Consider the following 22,802-nt stretch of genomic DNA (forward strand, 5'->3'; position numbering starts at 1 on the left):
GGGGTTTTGGGTAGAGGTGTGCACCAACCCCTAGATCCAACTTGGATCCTGCCTTGGAAAGTGACCTGATTCTGCTTAGATTGATTTGGAGGCTGTCCATTTTGACTCGGGTACCAAATCTGAGCCAAGATTCAGAAATCCAAGGCTTTATGCTTCCCAGTGACTATCATGGGAAATTAAAAAATGGCTATAACATTTACCTCCTTTGCCAGAATTGGATAATTGCAGGCATGGTAGCCCCTTAGGAACTAATTATGCCTCCAAAATGTCAGAAAAATAGGCGCAGGGTTTTTTTTGTGCTGCACACCTTTATATTTTGATTTTTTTTTTTAAGGGAAATGCTGATAATGGTTTTATTTCTTGGCAGAATTGGATGAAATTTTCAGGGATAGTTGCCCCTTCTGAGGGAATGGAGCATGCCTAGTTCCAGATAAATAAGCATAGGACTTTTTGTGCAAGAACAGTCTAAAGATTTGAGGGTATCCCAAACATATCCTCCTATGTTCGTTAGGGAACATTGTTCTGAAAATGACAAACACCCTAAAGGTATCCAAGTACAAAATCTGCAAGGTTTCAGAAGGATAAGTGCAGTGGTTCATGTGGAAAAAGAGTCCTCAAATTTGTTTGAGGGAAGAAAATAATTTGCTTCCCCTTCCCCCAACCCCCAGGTTTTTGGAGCAATTTGTATGAAAATGACACACTGCACAGAGACATCTGCAAGCAAGGAAGCTATGACATTTCAGAAGCTTAGGTACAGGGGCTAAGGAATTACGATGCCTGAAAACCTGTTTAAGGCTTTTTTTATAGCGAAGCCTGGTGCCGATGGAAGAATGGCCACCTCACGGTCCCATCCTTGCCTTCTCCGAAGCACGTTGACTAAACAACCCCTGGTAAAATGTGCCCTGTGATTAGAAGATGAACCTGTCAATCACTCAACCCCACTCCCTTCCCCCTTCATCAGTATTTAGGGAAGTGAAAGCAAAAGTCATTATTTGGAGAGGAGATAGAATGTTTGCATCTCTGAACATGAATCAGTAATGAATGGCCCAGTAATTTTAAGGCCCAGCTTTGGTTCTGGTGGCTTTGGGAGGAAGCCTACTTCACCCCAGGAAGAATGAGAAAGAGTCCAAAGGTGTCCATTTCTGCTAGGGCTTTGGGCTTCATCTGAATCCAGCGCATATCCCTAGTTTTGGGTAATTCCAGCCTCCCAGATAGAGCCCAAGGACTGCGTGGCCCCCTGATAGTACAGATTTTGGCAACCCTTGTTCTACAGCACAGAAAGGACTTGCATTCTAAAAATGTGCAGTTGGTTAAAAAACAATAAAGACTAAAGAGGAGTCACCCTTAAATGAGAGTAAGCTTACCCCTGCAAGATGCTCACTACAATTTGTCTTGCTATAATTCCTCCGTGCAGCTGGTTTACAATCTGCTCGTAATTGAGCAGAGCCATCAGAGGCGAAGGCTTGCCAACTCCAACTCCCACTGCAGGTGGTTCCTCTTCTTCTTTGCAAACAGGCCCATGGCCAAGCTGAGCAACAATTCATTTCATTCCTACTCTTCCGTTATTCAAGCCCACTGCTACAAATCCCACTGCGTACTGCGGTGCTCTTCAATAAAGTGCCTCCCAAGAAATCAGCTGTATAACTGTGACCATGGAACAACTGGAGACTGCACGATTCCTTGATCAACACACACGAACTTCGACCTGAGGCTGACGTCTCCAAAGGCGTTCTCAATGTGTTTTTCTTCTAGCCAGGGTTCTGCGTTCGACCCCTCAGTAGCCTTAAGGGGAAGTGCCTTTCCTACTCTGTAGAAGTCTAATGCCCATGGCTAGAGATGGATCACCTGAGTAGACAGGCAAGGGTCTAGGGCTTACGTGGAAGGCTTAAGTTTTTCAAAAATCTTGTCAACTTTCTCAGGTTGCACAAAGGGAAAGCGACCTATGTGACACTCATAAGAAGGAACCCCAGAAGCAATCACAAGAGGCTCTGTTACCTACATGGTGTCCAGGACAGAGCAGATCCACGTGGCTTTACCCGCCAAGAGTCTTTCAAACTGGCCATAGTGGGCCATCAACTCCTCCTGTCAGCCTTATAAAAGGCCTCCCACCACCTGGAGCAGCTCTGCTGGATGACACTGCATGGATGCAATGGTGTAAAAAAATATTTACCCCCACCACTGCCACATAACAGGCTGTAAAGGTGAATTCAGTCTCACCGGTGTTCAGTTGGATTTGGCCTGCATTTTCCACGACTTGAACTGTATATGTTTGTCATGCAAGGTGTTTCGCAGAATGGCAAGGTGCTAGTTTCTTCAACCTCAGTGCTATGATTCAGGGAACCAACATCCCCCTCCCCCACACCGCCATTTTCATCATTGGGGCCACAAGCAGAAATTCTGGGACTCTTGTTGGCGTCTCATATCTCAGCATTGTGGTTTCCTCGCTAACTGTCATTCACCATACAGGGAAAGTGAAAGGTGATCATTAGCGAGGCTGCGAACAAAGCTGCCACTCAAAAATGAGAACAAACGAATTATTCCTTGTACCCAGCACTGTTGTCTACCCCTCCCCCATATTCTGAGTGACATCTCGCAGGTTCACCGTGCCTACCCCTCTGGCTCTCTTTCTGAGAGACAATCCAGCACCTTTAATAAGAGAAAAAAATCTCTATTATTACGTGGCTGCAGTCTCTGTGTGTGTTGTGCTAAATGTATGACAAAAGCAGCATCCCGGCCTCAGGCTTAGAGTGTAAAAGATTCTCATGTTTCATGTTGTTGCTTTATTATTATTATTAAAAACCTACACTATCTAAACACAGAAAATACTGTAAAGATTTTTTTGGGGGGAGGGGGATATACAAGGAAACATGAGGGTGTTTCAGAGGGCAAAAACAAAATTTAAAAATTATGCAGAAGTTTGGAGAATTTGGGGGTTTAGGAATTGTATGGTGTTACATGAAAACTGTAGTTTTAACTGTGACTAGTAGGACTGTGTCAGACCCACCCTAGGGATAAATATTCACAACATCTTCTCACCCAGGCCCGAGGCCTTTCACAGTGAGGCTCACCTTACCAGTACCACTCTCTAATGACAGAGTGCTTCACCAATGTTAGCTTGCTTCCCTTCCCCCAAAAGCCTTGCTCCCCCTTCGGAAAATGAAAGACAGAGTCAGGATTTACCCAACCCAAGGGGCAAGAGAGGGGTGTGGATGAGAAATACGTACAAGAAGACTTGGCAGCAGACCATTCGGAGTTGGGCCTAGGCCTGCCACCGCCCCCCTCCCAACTCCTGTGTCAGAGTGGGTCTTCAATGAAACCAATACCTTGCCGCACCCCCCACCCCCCACTTTGATATAGGTTGTTACATCCCCCAGAATCATCTTGCTACTTCCCCCATGGCGTATGGTGCTACTTGAAGCCATCTTGGCCAGGCCCCTCACTTATGCATCACCGAGAGAGAGGAAATGCACCATAAAAAAAAAAAAACAGGAGACAAGTTTGCCTAAAATTTGCATCTGCTAATTTATATGCATAGATGCAAGTTTAGAAATAATTGTTATAATTTAAATAGAGATACAGTATATCTTACCATCTGGTGGGAGACTGTGACTAGGTGACCTGCCTGCCTATTCAGTCTGCTGTTCAGGTGCTCGCTTTTGATGGGTGACAGTTCTTGCGGTTTGTTATCTTTAAACCGGAATTGAACAGGACAACCCTTCAAATAGAGGACACCTTCAAACAGAGAATGGACACTCTACGTGCCCTCCACCATACCCAGCCATGTCCCCTCAAATATCTTGAAAGTTCCACATTGAAATAACCTGGCATACTCCCCGCTGTACCGGATCCATCTACCCACCCCCTCCCCAACATGATCTTGCCACACAACCCTGCCATACGTTGCCAGGCCCGTCTTGGAATACCCCTGAATGCCCCCTTCCAATAGAAACAGGTATTCCACTACTTCACCGTTGTTCACTGGGCAGCCCAGGGACCAAATGTGGCCAACAACTTTACTTCATAGTGGGGGGCGGTGGGAGAGCCATTCAGTCCCATTTAGATGATTTTTTTCTCAGGCAGCAGGTCATGGGAAAGACCTCTGCCTGACACTCTGGAGAACATTCGGAACACGCAAGACTGGGCAAGACTGACAAACGGTTGGACGGGGTATGAGGCAGCTTTCTATGTCCCTAGTCCTGTATCCTGGGTCTCATCTACACAAGCCTTTTACTCCGGGGCGGCTGCGAATTGAGGTCCCTCGGGACAGACGACACAATCACCACTTCACAGCCATCCATGGTTTTCGCCCGGAAAATGCAGATTTCCGAGGAGACGTTTTGCTGCGATGTTTTTAGTTTGCTGTGGGTTTCCCCACGGTTGCGAAAATCTGTCCCTTCCCCAAACTGACTTCACATTTTCCAGTGGGCATGTTGTAGGCATGCATTGTGCTTGCGTCACTCTGTGACACCCCTTTACTCCCCCTGTCCCTTCGCAGCTGCGCAGTTACAGAGGCACAGAGGGGCATTTTCATCTATTTAATCACACTGTCGCACATTTTTGCACCTTCGTATCTTCGCAATGGTTGCTTTTGGACTCAGTGCCCAAGGGCCGGGGGGGTCTTGTGGGAGGACCAACTTCACTCCGGCCACCATTTCGGAGTGATGGGTAGGCATGTACCACTCATGCTTGTGAGTGCGAACCATCGCAAGAGTCTCGGGCTGGGGAACTGACAAACATGGCATGGAAATGAAGGAGCACAGAACACCCACTTTTTACTTAACGAGGGACGGAAAGACACAACAGAAGCCCTAAAATACAAAACAGCCCCTGAAGTGTCACACCTCCACGCTCACGGGACTGCACAGCTGCGCATTAAAGTATAATGGGGAAAAAAGAGGCCATGGTGGAGTCAGTTAGGGAACCCTGCAGTACATCGTGAGTGTATCCCAGCAGAAGCTAATTTGAAGCTGAAATGCTGAGAAGTTGCAATGGAGTGAAGGGTGAAAGCGGTGCCACGTAGACGGGGCCCTGCTGGTAGGTTGGACCAGCTGTATGTATTGCCACTGCTACTCTCTCCTATTTATAGATCAATCTGATCCGTATGTCCCAAGGAGAGAGCTGGTGCACTGCAGAAATGTCCTTTTGCTACCAATTGAGCATCATACCAGTGAGACCAAGGCCGAGTTCTTACACACAGCTGAGGAAGTAATAAATCTGTGTCTAGGCTGCACTACTTCTGACTGCAGCATGGAATGCTCCTCCATGCACAAAAACAAAGAAGTTCTCCACACACAGAAAATGAGTACGTCAGGGAGAATTCTAGGTTAGAAACCTTCTCCCCAATATCTAGCTTTCCATAAGCAGGGCATTCTTCTTCGTATGGAGGAGCATTCAATCATGTGAGCCCACACCTGCAATCTGGTGGCACAGCCCAAACTAGGGCTCTAAAGGTGATAATTTGTCAACTGTAGTGTATTTTTCATTTTTAGTTTAGTTTTATACATTTACTTCTTACTTGTGATTTAGTTTTAGTTTTCCATTGTTCTCTATGGGGATACCTACACTCCTTCCCAAATTAGCACTCTGATGCTTTCTCAACCCCAAACAGTAGCTCCCATTTGTTAGAGAAATGACTGGCAGGGCAGACATAGCACAGAGAAAGACTGGCAGCATCAGCAGGAGGTCACACTAGCCAGTCTCTCTCCTTCAGCCAGGCAGCATTAGCAGGTGGCCACAATGGACAGTCTCTCATTGAAGGGGCAGCAGCACGCAGGCACGGAAGCAAGTGTGTGAGCCCAAGTCTCTTTTTCACTGAGATGAGCCGCAGGGTTGTGTGCGGACAGTGGCCACCAGTAACTCTCACTGAAATGGGCAGCAGCCTGTGGCCACAGAAGCAGCAAGCAAAGAGCGACAGAGAGTTGGCAGCCAGGCCACTCAGCCATTACAGGGCTTCTGCTTCCAGCGAGGACTCCAGGACGGAACGGCACCCAAAAGGGTCGAGACAATGAGGGCAGCCACAGGAATGCTGGCAGCATTCCAGAGGGAATGGAATCTGCCAGAACTAGACACCGTTTGAGACACAAAGGGACAGACAGCAGGTGGGCAGAAGGATAGCAGGCCCTGGTAGGACACCCCAAATCCAGGGGGGGGGGGCTTCAACTTTCAGAGTCTGCTCCACAGGAGCCAGATTAGGGGAGGGAAAGAGAGAGGGGACAGATGGTGGTTGGCGGGCACAGGAGAAGTGGAGCAGAGAAGCAGACGTAAGCGAGGGAGACTGACAGGGGTAGCCAGCCAATTATAAATTTAGGTGAATTTGGGGACAGAGGGGGTATCGGGGCAGGGGCAGCAATGTTCACCCTGGACTTGGCACTGTGCCACTCACGCCAAAGTCACAGGGCAGTTCGGGGAATCCCAGGAATGGAAGGTGAACCTTCAGAAACACCAGCTGCCTGAGAAAGAAAAGGGTTAGGAAGAACAAGGGACAAGGGAATACAGCACAGAGAGAAGCACAAAACGAACACCAAAGGCTGCAGTAAAAATAAAAGCCACCACCTAAGCTGGAAGCAGTGCAAAACAGAGGCACAATGTGAAAACGGAGGAAGACACTGACTTGGTTCGCAGACCACTGTTGGGCTAAGCAGCCAAGGTACTGGGCAGCTTCCTAGGTTTTCCAAGTCTTGTGGGCCTCCTTGGCAACTCCTGGCTTTCAGAACTCTGGATGGCTACTGGAGGCAGCAGGGGAACAATGACATAAAAGCCCTCTCCCCAACCCTTTAGTTGCCTTGCCAATCCTGTGGCGGCCACAGGGGAAGAGACCTCCTGCCCTGGGAGGGTGTTTCCGAGCACCGGCCCTGGGTACCACAGCATGTTAGTGTGTCTCAAGAGGACACAGTCTTCTCCCCTAGGCAGCTGGGATTAATGATTCCTGGCCACTAGAATTCTCAAGAATTGCATGATTCAAAGCCTACTTTTAACCCCCAGCAAGTTGTTACGATTGGTCATGCTAACAGATAGGAACAGTTTTGTAAAATCCATCCAATCACTTAAAATCTCTCTCTCTCTCTCTCTCTCTTTCTTTCTTTCTTTCTTTCTTCAGGTGGCTTTTCTATGCTTATGAGGGAATACACAAAAACTCTGAATACAGTGGATGCAACGACTATAACCAGATTTATATCTCATTTCGACAAACTGAATGGGTAAGATCATGCGAATTGGTGGCAAGAAATAGTTGCACTGCTCCATCTGAATCACTCTCACGCAGGAAGCCTTTTTCTTTTGTCCCTTTTGCAGAACAGCTATCCAAGCCACTTCGTAGTTGCTTGGCAACATGCCCCAAACAAGAATCAGTTGTTTAAGCACTCTCAATTTTTAATTTATGTTAAACTTTCACTGTGACAAACATGAGCTGAAAAGTCTTCATTATTTGCAGAGGTTATTGTTGCCGCATCAAGTTTTATTGGCAGAGATTCAAAGTCATTCAGTTATTTCTCTTAGTCTGGTAAAGCCTCCGAGATTGTAAAACACAAGTGTATTAAGTGTAAATTCCAGCTCTTGCTGTACGTTGCATTGAACTTCTTCTGTATCTGAAGTTTGTCCTCCAGGAGGGGCTTCTGAATTTTTTTCATTATTAAAAAACAGATTGGCTTAGGGGGAAAACTGGAGCCTTGATGGACGGAAATATCGCCAAACATTTCCCCTCCCACAATAAAAGCATTTTCCTACCGCAATGACAAAAAGCAATTCCCTGCCTTCCCACACAAAGAGAGCCCAAAAGACAGACCTGCACAAGCAAAACCTTGAAAAGAAGGGCGAGGATAAAAGTAGATCACACAACCGTTCAGAGGGAAGGAAGGAAACAAAGGTCTGCAAGCACAGCTAAGACGACACAGTGCAGCTTTCCAAGTAGATCTACAAAAGTTACTAGACCACAAATGTTTTACTGACCTGTCTGACCGAGCATATCTATTTATGTCATTTTTGCTGCACTGGTAGCCCGAAATCAACAAGCAAAAATTACCTTCCTCCCCACCAACACACCGACCTAGAAAAGAAGAACAAATCGTTCTCTAAAACTGATAAAATCTTTCCTGTGCCTGCAGTTTTTCCAATACAGGCTACTAGCTGAATGGTCTATTTATGAGCCAGGCTAAATAGATATGGCTTGCACCTTTAGCAGATACAAATGAGAAGTTCCCATTCTTGCCCAAGGGGTCATATCCATTTTACAATTCTAAAAGTATGCTTACAGAAAAATGTCAATACTTGTCCACCTGCCATTTTAACCTCCTTTTTTAATCTACATTATTTACAGGTTCGGAAACCAAAGACTTAGCAAGAATGTCTTTACACAGGAGCACAAAACTAGATAGGAAATATGGCAAAGACAGCATCCCCATACCTCCTTCTATACTCTCCCCTGGATATGTCTAGTAAAATGAAATGCATGATGTAGCATCATCACACTCTGCTCCCCAAGTGGGCAGGGAGAGAGCATGGAGCACAACGGTGTCATGCTATATATTTTGTTTTTATTAGATGTTTTCAGTGGTAGTCATGCATTTCCCACAAGATCTAGTTCTGGTCCTAGGTGAATATTTCCAATCATATTATAACTGTGAGTTATTTTCATCATACTTCTTCCTTGGGTAACATGATATCAGTTTAAATAGCATCTTTGGTCGAACTAAAATATACTGTCTTTGGATCTCTGTCAAGATTGACAGTTATTTTAATGGGTAATGCGGAACTGAGTGGTTATTCCATCTTTCATGTTTAGCTGTACACCGACTTTGACATTTCCCTATATAATCTTCCGCTTGTCTATTTTAGTACCTTGGGCATCACATTACTGCCAATGGACACTATCAGGATATAAATGTGGTAGGATTCCATTATTAGATATAAATATAAAACCATGTTACTCATCTGTACCAGGAGACATTTAAGAATGGTAGAAGAGATAGAGGTGAAAGCTCCATGCTTTGATGTTAGGGTAGTGTAACAAAAACTGCACATTTCATCATTGACTTGAGATCCCATCCATCCCCAAGGAGGGGTCACGAAGCTGAAAACCAGCAGGGTATGATTCTTCTGCTTCCTTACTGTGTCCTGCCAGGACCTGCACAACATCTGGGAGTTGAAGTCACCCATTTGTTTCAGATCATGTCAACCTCTAAGAGGAACTAAACATAAAAAAAAAGCTTGGACTGCTTTTGAAGTCTCTGCACAGATATGCTCCTAGCATGAGAGCTAGTCTGTTTGTAAAATTTTAGGACACAAACAAGGGAAGATAAGTACAAGGTAAAAATAAGGCCACATTTGTTTGACTTAGCTAAAGAAATGTCTGCATCGGCAGACCACTTTTTTAGCTTCTCTGCCAGTTTGGCTACTTCAAAAGGTGCTGAGCACTTTTTGGATGGACTCCATTCCAGCTCTGATGTTGCTCAGCATATTCTTTTTAAAAATGTTTCAGCATCATTAAATAGTTTCATTAAACAAAAAAAACCCAGAACTGCTGCTGAAAGCCCAGCATGTTCCCAGCAGAGAACCCACTGGTAAGGGGGTAACGAATTGGTGCTTTGAGGTCAGCCCTGTGGCACAGGGCACCACAACTCTAAATACTGTTGCCAACGTTTCAAGAATTTTGAGAGCCAGAGTGGTGTGGTGGATGTAGTATTGGACTCTGACTGGAGAGACCCGAGTTCAAATCCCCACTCAGCTATAAAGGTCATTGGGTGATCTTGGGTGGGGTGCCATCTCTCAGTCTTGCCTACCTCGCAGGATTGTTGCAAGGATAAAATGGGAGGGGGACCAGATATGTCAGCCAGAGCTTCTTGAACAAAGAGTAGGATTTATTGTTTAAAGCAATACATTTATCTCCTTCAGGGGAAACTTTGAACATATTCATATGAACAAAAAAACTATAACAAGGATTGCAAAAAAGAAAAAAAGACCATTACTATCTGGAGGCACTACACTGTTAGTTAGGGTTGTTGCACATGCATGAACTATAGCGCTAGTTCAAGTTAGTTAGAGCATCTTGTTTCTCCTGTTTGTATCATAATCGTTATCGTTATTATTATTATTATTATTACTTTTATGTTGCTTAGGCCATAATCCTATGCATGTTTAGATAGAAAAAAGTCCTATAACTCCCAGCATGGCTGGCTGGGGACTGCTGGGAGTTGTAGGACTTTTTTCTGCCTAAACATGCATAGGATTGTGCCCTTAATATACTAAAATACCTAAGCGGCTCAGTGAGCATATTTCTGGTGCTCTGTCTTACCAGGAAGTTCCCAGGGTGTGACATATTTTATGGTTCTTGCAAAAAAGAAAAAAAAATAGTGCTATATTCTACAAAAGATCAAAATATCAGCTATTTTGGGCGCTGCTGGTACTTTTTTTTCTGCTTGTTTCAAAAGATAAACCCATTCACATCTTCCTGGTTTTGTATAGTACCGCACTGTCATGAGAGCAGCCTCCCCCACCTTGATTTCCATTTTATATCTGCCTTTTACAACAAATGTGAGAAGCTTCATTGCTGTTTGTGCTACATTCATTAATACCTTGCAGATTTTCACAGGCATGGAGCTCTGGGAGTACAACTCCCCCACACCCACTCTTGGACTGAATATCTTCAAGCTGATCTAGTTCAAACTGAAGAACTGCATGCAAAGCAGCCGAGAAACTGTAAATCCTGGAAGCCTTATGTAAAATGCTTTACGAACAGTGATGCTGTTTGACAACGACAGCATTCCAAGCTATGAGCAGAAAATCCAATCCTAATCTTTGGGGAAACAAGCATGAGAGACTTCAAGGACATAATTTTTCAAGCATCCTGGTGTTATGGGGCTCCTAAAGGCTTTGGTGTTTGTAACTTAAAACACACACGCACACCGTCCAGCAGAAGTTAAGAATTTACACAACATATGATTCAAATGGGAGAGTAAAGGGTCAAACTGGGTGATATGTGGGAGAACAGAGTCCCAACTCTACCCTGCCCAAATGAAATGCAGCGCCACAGGAGACAGCCAGATTCTGTAGGGAGAAGGGGTTGCTCAATTCTTTACTCTTCTGCCTTTGTCCCCACAAAATCTCCTTCCCCAGCTGCTTTTCTCCTCATGGGGGAAAAGACAGAGCAGCAGTGCGGCCCTCCTGATGCTGGACTACAAATCCCATCACCCCTGGCCATTGGCCATGCTGACTGGGACTGATGCAAGCTGGAGTCCAACAACATCTGGAAGGCCAGGGGCTCCCCCACCCTAGAAGAATGCCATGTGTTTCTTGGACATTCTGGCAGAGGAAAACATTTTTGAGAAGGCAAATTGGAGGGTGGGAAGGGGTTAAGCTCCCCTCCCCTCCGCCATTCTTCTGCTCCCAATTTCAGCCTCTGATGCAGCACAGGCAGCCATGACAGCTGGTATAGCCCAGTGCAGCCTTCCGTAACTTGGTGCCCTCCAGATGTGTTGGACTGCAACTCTCAGCATGGCCATGCTGCCTGGGAATGATGGAAGTTGTCGTCCAACGTATTTGGAGGGCACCAGGTTGGGGAATGTTGGCCTAGTGCCTAAGAGACTGAGCTACAAATCAGGAAGGTCCTGGATCAAATGTCACTTCTGCTATGAACTCACAAGGTCACCTTAGCCAAGCTGCTCTCTTTCGGCCTTGGTGCCCCATCTGCACTATGGAATTACACTGCCCTGCCTTACAGGGTTCTTGTAAGGACTGCAAATACAACAATGAAGGCAAAGCACTTTGAGCACTCGTAAGGGCGTAATCCTATATTCCAGATACACTGTCTGCGGAGCTTTAGGATATGACAGAAGCTCTGCTGTGCCAGCGTATCTCAAGATTCTCCTCCCCCAGAGGAGATCTGCTGGCAAAATGGCGCAGATATGCTGGTGGGACTCCATGCTGGCAAATCTGCACTGCCAGCACAACTCTGCAGGAAAAGGGCCAAATGGCGTGAAGACAGGAGCATGATGGGGAAAGAGCAGAAGTACGCCACATCCTATATTCCCTCAGATCCTGTCTTCCGCATCCCTGAGACTGGGGTGTGGCTGCCATGCTGGCTTCTGATTGGTCAGTCAGCAACACTGCCACAGAGGGTGGGTGCACGGGTGGTGCTGTGGCTCCATTCCATGCTTTTGGGACCATGTTTTCCTGCCCTCAACGTTGGTGCTGGGAGTACACAGAATACTGACTACATTCCGCCAACGCTGCAGCAGCATAGTGATTTCTGTATTTGCTATCATCTTATTTTACTTTTTGAGTTGTTGTGAATTGCACTTTAAGGTATTTATGATTATTTTAAGCCAGGCTTGTAAACAGCCACTTACATGACAGCCTGCAGCAAGTCAGAATTGCCTTGGGAAGGAAAGCTTTCTCCTTCTCCACCAGGAAGACAATTAGTTCCTTTTTCTGTTGGGCTATCGGTATGCCAAAAGATGATTAACACAGGTATGTGTGGGCGGAGGAGTAAAAATCTCAGTGGGCTTTTGCAAAATTATTTGCAAGGCTGTTGAAAGCTATGCATCAACCACTCTAGATTTTTTTTTTTTTAAATGAGGTGCCTGTTAAAAATAAAGAAAAATAAAGGGGCACCAACTCCTAACGTATTTCTGTTCCAGCTACCTTCCAGACTATGCTAAGGGGTAAGTAAATATTTCTCTGTGCCCATTTGTGTTCTGAGCTCACCATTCCCTGGGATTAACTGCTTAACCATGCAGACTTAAAGCGAGATGCAGACTTAAAGTGATTAGTACAAAACCTCATTTCCAATGACCGCTTTTTAAAGTCCCGCGTAGGAGCCGCAGAGCCGCCCAAAGTCCTACTGCCTGGGCTCACCAAAGAAACAAGGTAGGGCAAGCCCTGTCTCCAGCCCTAAAACCGCCGCTGAAGCTTTCCGCACGTTGGAGCACAAAATGGCAGGGCTGGCCTTACCCAGGGTTCTTGCCTGGGGGAGATTCACCTTACCAAGCAGTCACAGCTAAGGAAGCCCTGACAGCCCCTTCTGCTTTGGAAAGTCCCTTCAGGAGAGGGAGACTGCCTTGCAGATGGGACAGAGGGCTTAACCCTTCCACTGCCAGCTACTTCCCCCCCCAAACATCCCCTGTAGAGGATTTTACTACGTAGGGGTAAAATTATCCGCAAGGCTGTCGAAGCAATGCGTTTATTCTTGTCAGACACTCTAGTTGTGCTTGCAAGGAGGGAAAGCAGCTGGTGGGGGAAGTTTCAAGGGGAAATGACTGGTGGGGAAGGGCTACGCCATGGTTGGCAACCCTTTTTCAGTCTGGGGCTGCATTCCCTTGTGGCTAACCTGCCAGGGGGGCCGCATGCCAGTGGTGGGAAGGGGCAAAGTGAAAAGTGAGCGGCACCCCCTGAAGTGGAACAATGCCACTTGCATTGTTAGCATGGGAATGTGTTGCAGAGGTGCCGAGAGTCACGTAGGCAAAAGGACGCAGTGACTGAATCAGTGCTAGAGGACAGGGGCTGATTAACTTACTGCGCATGAGTCACAATGCCGAGCAGGGCCCTTGTTTCTGGAAACCGGAAAACTTCCTTTCAAGGAAGGTTGTATCCCCTTGACTCAGCGTTGCACCAAATACTGACCAAGGCTCACTTCATGAACCTTGTTTACTTGTTTGTATAGACACCAAAGTCGCCTATTGTTCTGGGTTCAGTCCCGAGGGGTCACATAAGTGTTCTCATCAGTCCCGAGGGGTCACATTAGTGTTCTCGTAATAAACACCTGCTCAAACAAAAGTTGGTGACTGCTCTCTGACTGAGACCGGCAGAAGGGTAAAATTCTGCAACACACTCTACGCTCTCTCTCTTGCACACACACACCATGTGAAGATTCCCCCCCCCCCCCAAATACCGCGATTAGGCCTTTTTCAAAGTCTAATTGCAGGCTGGGAGGGGGAAATCATTCTCAAGATTGCAATGCAAGGACAGGATAGGGTTAGCCCTTCCCACCCGGCTGAGATTCCCCTCAGGCAATTGCAGAGGGGAGGCAGGGCCAAGGAGGGAGCGAGGCAGGGCCAGGTCAGAAGGCTCAATGCACCAGCCCTTCCTCACCCATCAGCCCTTCCCCACTCATGAGTTCCCTCTAACCCTTCTCTATTTCCAACTGGCCCCTCCCAAGGGCACTTTGCTAGGGAGAAGGGACTGTCCTGGCTTCTTTGCATGCGGCTGAAGTACAAAGCGTAGTTGGCCCCTCAGACTCAGTTAACATGCTCATCCACCCACTGTCATTTTATATTCACAATCTGTGTGAATATAACACAGTTAAAACAGTGGCAAAAAGGTGAGCGTCTCCAGCCTTTCAAGCTGACCCTGCAGATACTGAGATAGCTGGGAGCAGACTTGGTCCATCTGCAGACAAGGGGATGTTGTCCCAAACTGATGCTTCTTATCCTGAGAGTTCCCTGCCCTGCTCATCTAGTGCAGATGCCAGACAGAAACACCCGGCATCAGCTCCAGGTTTCAGGTGGGTCTCAGCAAGATGCCCTCCGATGCTCCCCCCGCATTGTATCCCCCCCGGCCCCGACTGTGTCTTGACCAGCAGCTTGGGGGTGATTCAGATTAGGAAAATGGCTTAGGGGAAAAGGGTGAAATTTACACATGCTAATCTGCATGTATAGTTGCAAATTTAGACATGATTATTAACATTTAAATAGTTATACACTACATCTCACCATAGTGTGGAAGACTGTGACCAGGTGACCTGTGTGCTGCCTGTTCAGCCTGCTGTCCAGGTGCTCACTGGTGATGGGCAACAGTTCTTATGTCTTATTATATTTCTAACAGACTTGGACTGGACAGTTCTTCAAATAGCAGATGCCTTCAAATCAACAAGGATGATCAGGGGACTGGAAACAAAGCCCTATGAAGAGAGGCTGAAAGAACTGGGCATGTTTAGCCTTGAGAAGAGAAGGCTGAGGGGAGATATGATCACGCTCTTCAAGTACTTGAAAGGCTGTCACAGAGAGGAAGGCCAGCATCTCTTCTCGATCATCCCAGAGTGCAGGACACAGAATAATGCGCTCAAGTTACAGGAAGCCAGATAGCAACGTGACAATGGAACCAATTACCTGGGGAGGTGGTGGGCTCTCCCACACTGGAGGCGTTCAAGACGAGGCTGGACAGCCATCTGTCAGGGATGCTTTGACTTGGATTCCTGCTTTGAGCGGGGGGCCGGACTCAATGGCCTTGTAGGCCCCTCCCAATCCTACTATTCTATGATTCCATGAAATAGAGGACAGCCCCCTGGCAGCTTTTGAAACAGGACTACTCTTTGTAAAATAGGACAGACAGCCATGCTTCTTTCCCTCTTCCTTCCCCAAGACTGCGGGCATCTGCAGTACAACCAGTGCAACCGTCCCCTTTTTTGGTGAAAACCTGTAGGTACAGCTGTCAGGGTGGACACTGAGCCCATAGAATCCCAGAGTAGTTCTGATTCTGAGGAAGAGCAGTCGCTCCTGGGAGAGGAGCGCACTCCACTTTCCCAGGGCCCACAGCTGGCGGAGATTCCTCCCACCAGCATTCCTAGACTTGAAAGCAGTCCAGGGAGTGACCGAGCAGAGATAGCAGACTTAGTAGATGCGCGACGCAGACGCAGAGAGCGGCGCCAGATGGAGGGCACAGAAAGGAGGCCAAGTGCCAGGTTGGCGCGCAAACAAGGGCTGCGCCCAGAGGCTCCAAGGGAAAAGGGGAGGGACTCTCCCTAGTCCTTAAGTTCAGGGGTCTGCCAGTAATTCCCTTTCAAATGGGGACCAACTGTTTCAACGTAGGGCATAGGTACTCTGCTGCTCAGATCTAGTTACTACCTGTAAAGTTGTTAAGTTGTAAAAGAAGAATAAAGCTTTGAAAGGAATCCCTTTGTCTGTGTCTGGACTTGGCTACTGGATTAGACTGAGAGAGGCCTCCAAGGAGCCCTTGACAACAGCCTCTGCGTAGAAATTTTGGCCTTCCAGGCCTTCAGCTCCCCCACCCTGCACAAGGCCTCAATCAACAAGATACAAAACATAGCCAAAGCTACTTCTGTTTATATCAGCTGGTCAGCCATCGCTGACAGATAGATATGACCGCTTTGGCTGATCAAACTTCAGCTTCATTTCTGCATCACTGCAGAAGACTACACAAGTCATGACAACGGGAATGTGTGCGCATTGGTCTGTCCGCATTCCTCACCCCTGCAACTGGAGACATGCAATGTTTCCCCTTCCAAACACATGTAGGTGAAACCCAGCGGGTTCATATGATACAGGAGAGGCCCAGCCAGGCAAACCCTTTGCTCCTTTTGTTAACTGGAAAAACAGAGATAGCTGTGCTCATGAACTCACATAAAGGCCTGCCAGATCTGCTTCTTACCCTGGTCTTGAAAAGATTTCACTCAGGGGCCTGTGTGCCTCAGTCATGGCAGAAGGTGGATCTGAATTCAAGCCGGCCCTTATGTTTTCTGAACTGGGGGTCAGCCATTGCTTCTTTGTCCTAGAATGCATCACTAGGTGTAATCTGATACCTGCAACACCTACCAGTGACTTACTGAGCCTGTTCATGTGTCAGGACAGCCCACGGTGGCTTAATTTACCTGCAAGGCCTGTTGAATCATGCTGGGCACCCATGGATGTCATTTTTTCATGGTGCCCACAGGAACGCAGCTTGCAATGGCTTGTCGTGTCATGTAAACCCAGGTAGGAGGGGTTGTTTGAGGGTTAGACAACCCTCAGATAACCCTAAAACAAGTCATGGGTTATTTGAGAGTTGTCTAACCCTCAAACAACCCTTGCTGCCTGGATTTGCATGACACAAGCCATGGTAGGATGGGCACCCATGAGTGCCATGCAAAAATGGCACTCACAGGCACTTGGCGCGACACAAACAGTTCCCATGGGTAAATTAAGCCATGGTGGGCTGTTGTGTCAGACACACCAGGTCCTTCAGTCTGCTATCAGCATTTTATCATTATTTGGGAACGACATCTATAGCCTTGCAGACCTCATGGCTAGAAGATGTGGCCTAATTTTTGAACCTTTCTGTTTCGTCCCCCATCCCCTGTCTCTTATTCTACCCTGATACAGAATTCTGGAGAACTCGAAAGCTTGCACTATCTCCTATGGCATTTGGGTTGGTCCTGATAAAAGTACTGCCTAACTGTGGACTTTGGATTTTGTTAAAGAAAACTCTAAGTCAGGGGTGGGCAGAAAGCACATCCCACCAGTAGATCTTTGGGTGATTTGCAGTAGATCGACATGGATTTCTGACTCCCAACAGTTTAACAATAGCAGCTGTAAAATGACTCTTCCTCCTCACCCTATTATTATACTACTAAAATGGTGAATGCTTGGGGTAACCAGGAGCAGATTTTCATGTGGAAGGACTGTGAGCTCCATTCAACTCTGGTGGTCGAAACAAATCCCTCAGCTCAGAATTCTTCAATTCTTAGTGTATGTCTTTTGCACCAGCCTCTGGCTGGTGGATCTCAGGGTTCTAGTAAAAAAAAGAGTAGATTCCACAAGCCTGAGGTATGCCCATCCCTGCCCTAAAAGACAATGGTGTGGTCACTATTGCCGTAACCAAAAACCAGTACTGAGGAAAGACCACTGCATAGATAAACGCCTATAGGCTACATGCATGCAGTGTGTGTGTATATATATAATTTATGAAAATGTAGCCATAACCACACTGGCAGTGAAACGAGCAGAACTCCAGACTAATCTCTTATTGGTCGAGTCAGCAAGAGGATTAGCGAGTGTGAAAAGCGCTGGCAGGGATGAAAGGAGATCTGTCATTTCTTTCTTGATAAATTCAGAGTATTGTAAAGGCAGCACCGGGTTGGAACAGCTCAAAGGAATCACAGGTTCTTTTGAAAGAGCCCCGTCTTGCGCAAGGTTCCCATTTCACCAAGTTCTGCCTCTAGCAAGACTGACTGAGGTTGGGGGGTGGGGGAGACAGAAGAGGGTCTGGCTTGGTTTAGAGAAAGTACTACAAAGCCATTAATGAATAGATCCGATTAAAATGAGAGTGGGGGAAGCAGTGGAATAGAACCTTTCATGTACACACAAAACTTCACGCCTAGGGTTGGACAGCATTCCATTAAATAAATTAGGACGCGCCCAGAAGGAGGCAGACATTTCTAGCTGACCCACCAATTTTTGGAGTATGCCATTTTACCTTGGAGGATGTGTCCTGCTAGACAGTGGGAATCAAAACCTAAGGGGAAAAAATCATTACGGAATCCCCTCAGATTCCTGCTCATTAAAACACAGATATAACAAACTAAAAGGAATGGGCTTGATTACAAATAGAAAGAGAAGCAGCTGTTACACACAACCCATTTCCCAAAGGGGACTGTTAAATATTACCCCGCTGATTATACATGAATAAATTAGTGCCCTTGGGTTAAGATATAATGAGGTACTCACTGACACATAAATGCCCCCTCTTTGGCTGAGCTTTCATTATCATCAGAATGGACTGCTGAAGATGCGGGCAGAAATGCAACACTAAGCTCCATTTAGACAATTGTTTGGTTGTTTTGTTTATTTATTATGTATTTATCCCACACTTCCTCAGGGTAGCATACACAGTTCCCCCTATTTAATCTTTACAAAAACTCTGTGATGGGTTAGGCAGAGGGTCACCCAGTGGGCTTAAGGGCTGATGGGGGATCAGAACCTGTCCAACCTTCTAACCAACACACGTGGTTGGTTTATTTGTGTTGAATAGAGCCCAAATAAACGATCTATCTGAAAAATATATGAGGTTGCATTTACGGGAAAGAGAAAAGCTTCCAAGCTTGCTCTCGCAAATGCAGAATGTCGTCAAGAAGGGCTTAGCCATAGTAATGACTGAAGGTGGTAACCTTTGAGCTAGGATGCTACAGGCTCAACTCTTGGCTGAGTCATAAATTCACTAGGGCTGATGTTTGCCCAAAGAGCCCATGATGCTTTTGTCCAATTAAGATTTCCAAATATCGCAACAGATGGGTTTTTGTAAAAGAAACAATTACCAATAGGGCACTATAAAGTACTCCAGAGGTATCAATGGGTTGTCATAAAGTACATGGTTAAAGCTCCCACCATCTTGTTAGAAATATGTCCCAACACCCAATGTGTATTGAAGATAGTATGATAGAGCTCGCCCATGGTGTGCACGCATGCCATTATCATCTTAATGCTTCAAATACCTGCAAGACCTATTTAACCAGCACCAGTAGCAAGGTTCTTCAGATGGTCACATCCCCTTCCCTTGGCCCCATTCCCTGTACTCCAACCACCAACCATTTGATGGTTTCCCAGCTTTTGTGCAGTTTTTCCCCATTCTAAAAGGTTGAAATGCCTCTCCTAAGACTTACATATTGGCAATAAGCTAAAACATGCTGGTATAGTTTGCATTTTTGCCCCACCCTTTTTGCCTTTGGCTCCGCCCACCACTGGAATATGGCCCCCGAGAGCATTTTTGAAAATTAATTTGGCCCTTGTGCTGAAAGAGGTTCCCCACCACTGATGTAGATTGTGGGCAACGATGGCTCTATCATACCCCTTTCAACTCTTCAAAATGTCACCTGTTGTTATCTTCAGTGGCCTTAAGCAAGCCACTATTGGCTCAGCCTCTCCACATCTGCAATATAGGAATAATAATACTGACTTGCCTTGCAGGGTTTTTGGGAAGATGTTATATATGTAGGGATGCTGGAGAGATTCAAGACAGAGGAAAATGAGCTCGGATTTCTAAGAAACCAACCTGCAGAACCTGCTATGGAGCGATCCCCTCAGGCCGCGTGGAGTCCAAGGTCTCTTGGATTTTTTTTACTTTCATGAAATTTATGCATATTTATTTGTAGGAAAATACACAAGTTTCCGCTGAGGAAACGTTGACTGGAATGGGGGAAGATACACTAAATGCTACGTACTAAGGTAAATTATGTAAAACCCTCATGATGAAAAAAACAACAACCCTGCATCCATCTGTGAGCAGACGATGGAACAAAAGGCGCCTGACAATCCACGAAACACAGATGAAGCAGATTTTACACAGTCTGTACATCCCTATAAATATGCTTTCAACACTCTAAAAGCACTATATAAATGCTAAGTAATATGGTTCCTTCAGTAGATTCACAACTATATCTGCAGACTAAACTCATCCTCAGGTATACTTGCATTTGGGCCAGGCCTGCTGGCATTAAGATTTGTTCCGATGCTGGGATGCATTCAAGGTCCTGATCCTGCAAGCAAGGCTGGCACAGGGTACTGCCTGCCTGAGGCGCATCTCCTCCCCCCTCCCCCTTTAAAAAAACCCTTTTTTGCTGCTGCATTAGCAGGGGCAGCATAGGAGATCCAAGGAATTCTGCAGTCATTTTGAACCTCAATGCCATGGTCGGCAGAAAGGGTCCTTCCTCATAACGAGGCATTGTGGGCAAGGTGGCCTCACAGAGCGCCTGGCTGCCACCACTTTGCCGTGATGGTGGCAAATACTGTTTAAAGCGTATGTTCGCTTTAAATTAATTAAGCAGCAGCACAGGTGCTCTCCACAATATCTGATGGAGCGCCTCTCCCAGTATGAACCTACCCGTACACTGTGTTCAGCATCTGAGGACCTCCTCCAAGTGCATTCTCTGATGGCAACAAGGGAAAGGGCCTTCTCAGTAGTGGCCCCCTGACTCTGGAATGCTCTCCTCAGTGAGGTCCATCTGCTGCCAACACTGTCAACTTTTCAGCACCAGGTTAAGGCTTTCCTCTACTCCCAGGCATTTGACAGCATATGATGGTCCGTTTTTGGTTTTTTATCAGACAGCATTATTATGGTAGTATTATTGCCAATTGTTTAAAACTTGTCTTAAAATGTTTACATTTTTTGAATGTTAACAATTTTATATGATGTTTTATCATGCTGTGAACTGCCCAGAGAGCTTTGCTATTGGGTGATATCGAAATGTAATGAATAAATGAATGAATGAATCTTAATGTACACTTGAAATCAGAGTGGTCAGGAATTAGTGCTGTAAGCAACTGACATAAGCACACAGCTCCCAATCTCAGTGTGTCGCAGAGAGCTCTCATTTCCTGGGACAACCACTATTCAGCACTGGGCAGCTGCCTCAAATTACAGCATGCCCAGATGGTGGCAACCATGGTCGCTGCTGGGTGCTGCAGTGCACAACCACAGGAAGCACCCGACCCCACCAGAAAGGCAGGGATCCTCTCCCCAGGACAGCCCTGTGCTCACCACAGAAGCCAGCCTTGCCAGTCCCCTGTCTGTGCCCGTCTGTCGGCCGTGTGGAGCAGCAGGTACAGACTGGAGTACAATGCGTGCCTTGGATAGCCAGGGTCAGAGATATTCTGGAACCACACAACCCATTCCTAAAATTAGAACCATGGGGAAGAGGGCCTTAGGAGGCATTGCTGACATTCGCCTTCCCTACCTGGTGGCCTCCAGGTGTGTTGGTGCACAACTCCCAGCATCCCCCAGCCAGCCTGCAGAGGAGGAAGTGTGGATTTGTATCTACTGCAAAGTGTTTCGTACATGTGGAACGCTCTAGAAAGAATAAAATGACAACTGACACAGAATTCAGCAGCAGAGGCAAAAGGGCAATTTTGGAACTCGTGCTTTCCAATAACAGCACCAGGGGCTGATTAAGGCTGTCATCCTACATACTTCTGAGAGTAAATTACACTCAATTCTAACTAACAATATAGAGAATCAGGCTGCAGGAGGCCTTTCTAACCCCTCCAAAGCAGCACCTTATCTCCGCATATGCATCTACTATTCTCTGCTCCTCACTGTCAGTCCTCTAACCTCATACTCACTACCGCATGTGAGTAAATTCTGATGTTACGTTGAACTATGGTTATGTTTCCTGAACCATGGTTTACCATGAACCTGACGTTACTGAGCCTTAAAATACTCCTGAAATCAGAGCTATCGGGAAATGAGACTTTAACCAAGCAGAGCAAGCACACAACTCCCAGTCTCACATCCAAATCCCCAACTTTTCTACATGCCCCTTCCACCTTCCCAGCCCTCCGTACCTCTATTCTGCCCCTGCATGTAACCTATGCTAATCAGCCAGAAAATCACCCCTACATCTTCTGTGAGGAGTCAATTTGTCCCCCCTCTCCAAAAACACTCCAGTGCAGCTACAACAGTGAAAAGCATAAGATCACATCACAACACCTTATGTACCACACATCTCCTTGTGCCCAGTGCCAGAGGTTTTTGTTTTCCTTTTTCACTGTCCTAATCCCCCTCCCAATCTTATCTTATGATGATGAATAGCCTAAGAATAGCATATTAAAGCTGCAATCCTCTGCATATTTTTCTGGAGTAAGCTCCAGCGGGATTTACTTCTGAGGAAACATGCATAGGACTGCAAGACAAGAGTTGATTGGAACACTCTCTTCTGATTTTCATTTTAACACCCGTCACTTCTTTGCTTCCCCTCCTTTGCAAATTTCAACTGGGTTTATGCCCTGGACCACAGCCAGTAGAGATGATGTACCCCAGAATTCCAGGGAGCATTCTCAACCAGCCCATGAGCTGCTAAGCCACCTCTCTGCTTTTTCCTCCAAGCGTGCAGGCAGTGGCACATTCTTTCCCAGACATTTCCCTAATGACCACAGGCGCTCTTGGAACTTTAGCACCTCTACTTTGCTTGTGTGTTTGGGCCAGCCCTGCCCTAAGCTGTGTTATCCCTTTTCATTTGCCTACCACTCCCCACATCACCCGCCCCACTACACAAGTAGGATTTATCACAGAAAGGCAGCGGTGGGGGCCTTTCTGTGATAAATGCCAAG

General features: G+C 46.4%; 1 protein-coding gene across 1 annotated transcript in view; it reads right to left on the reverse strand.

Annotated features, from left to right (window-relative positions):
• IGFBPL1 (insulin like growth factor binding protein like 1) overlaps nt 1–22,802 on the reverse strand; it is a 47,368-nt gene that overhangs the window by 23,087 nt on the left and 1,479 nt on the right. The gene's annotated exons all lie outside the window — the stretch shown is intronic.

Source organism: Heloderma suspectum, chromosome 2, assembly GCF_057233095.1.
Source record: "Heloderma suspectum isolate Gila_16-S chromosome 2, 16-S_ref, whole genome shotgun sequence".
NCBI lineage: Eukaryota > Metazoa > Chordata > Lepidosauria > Squamata > Helodermatidae > Heloderma > Heloderma suspectum.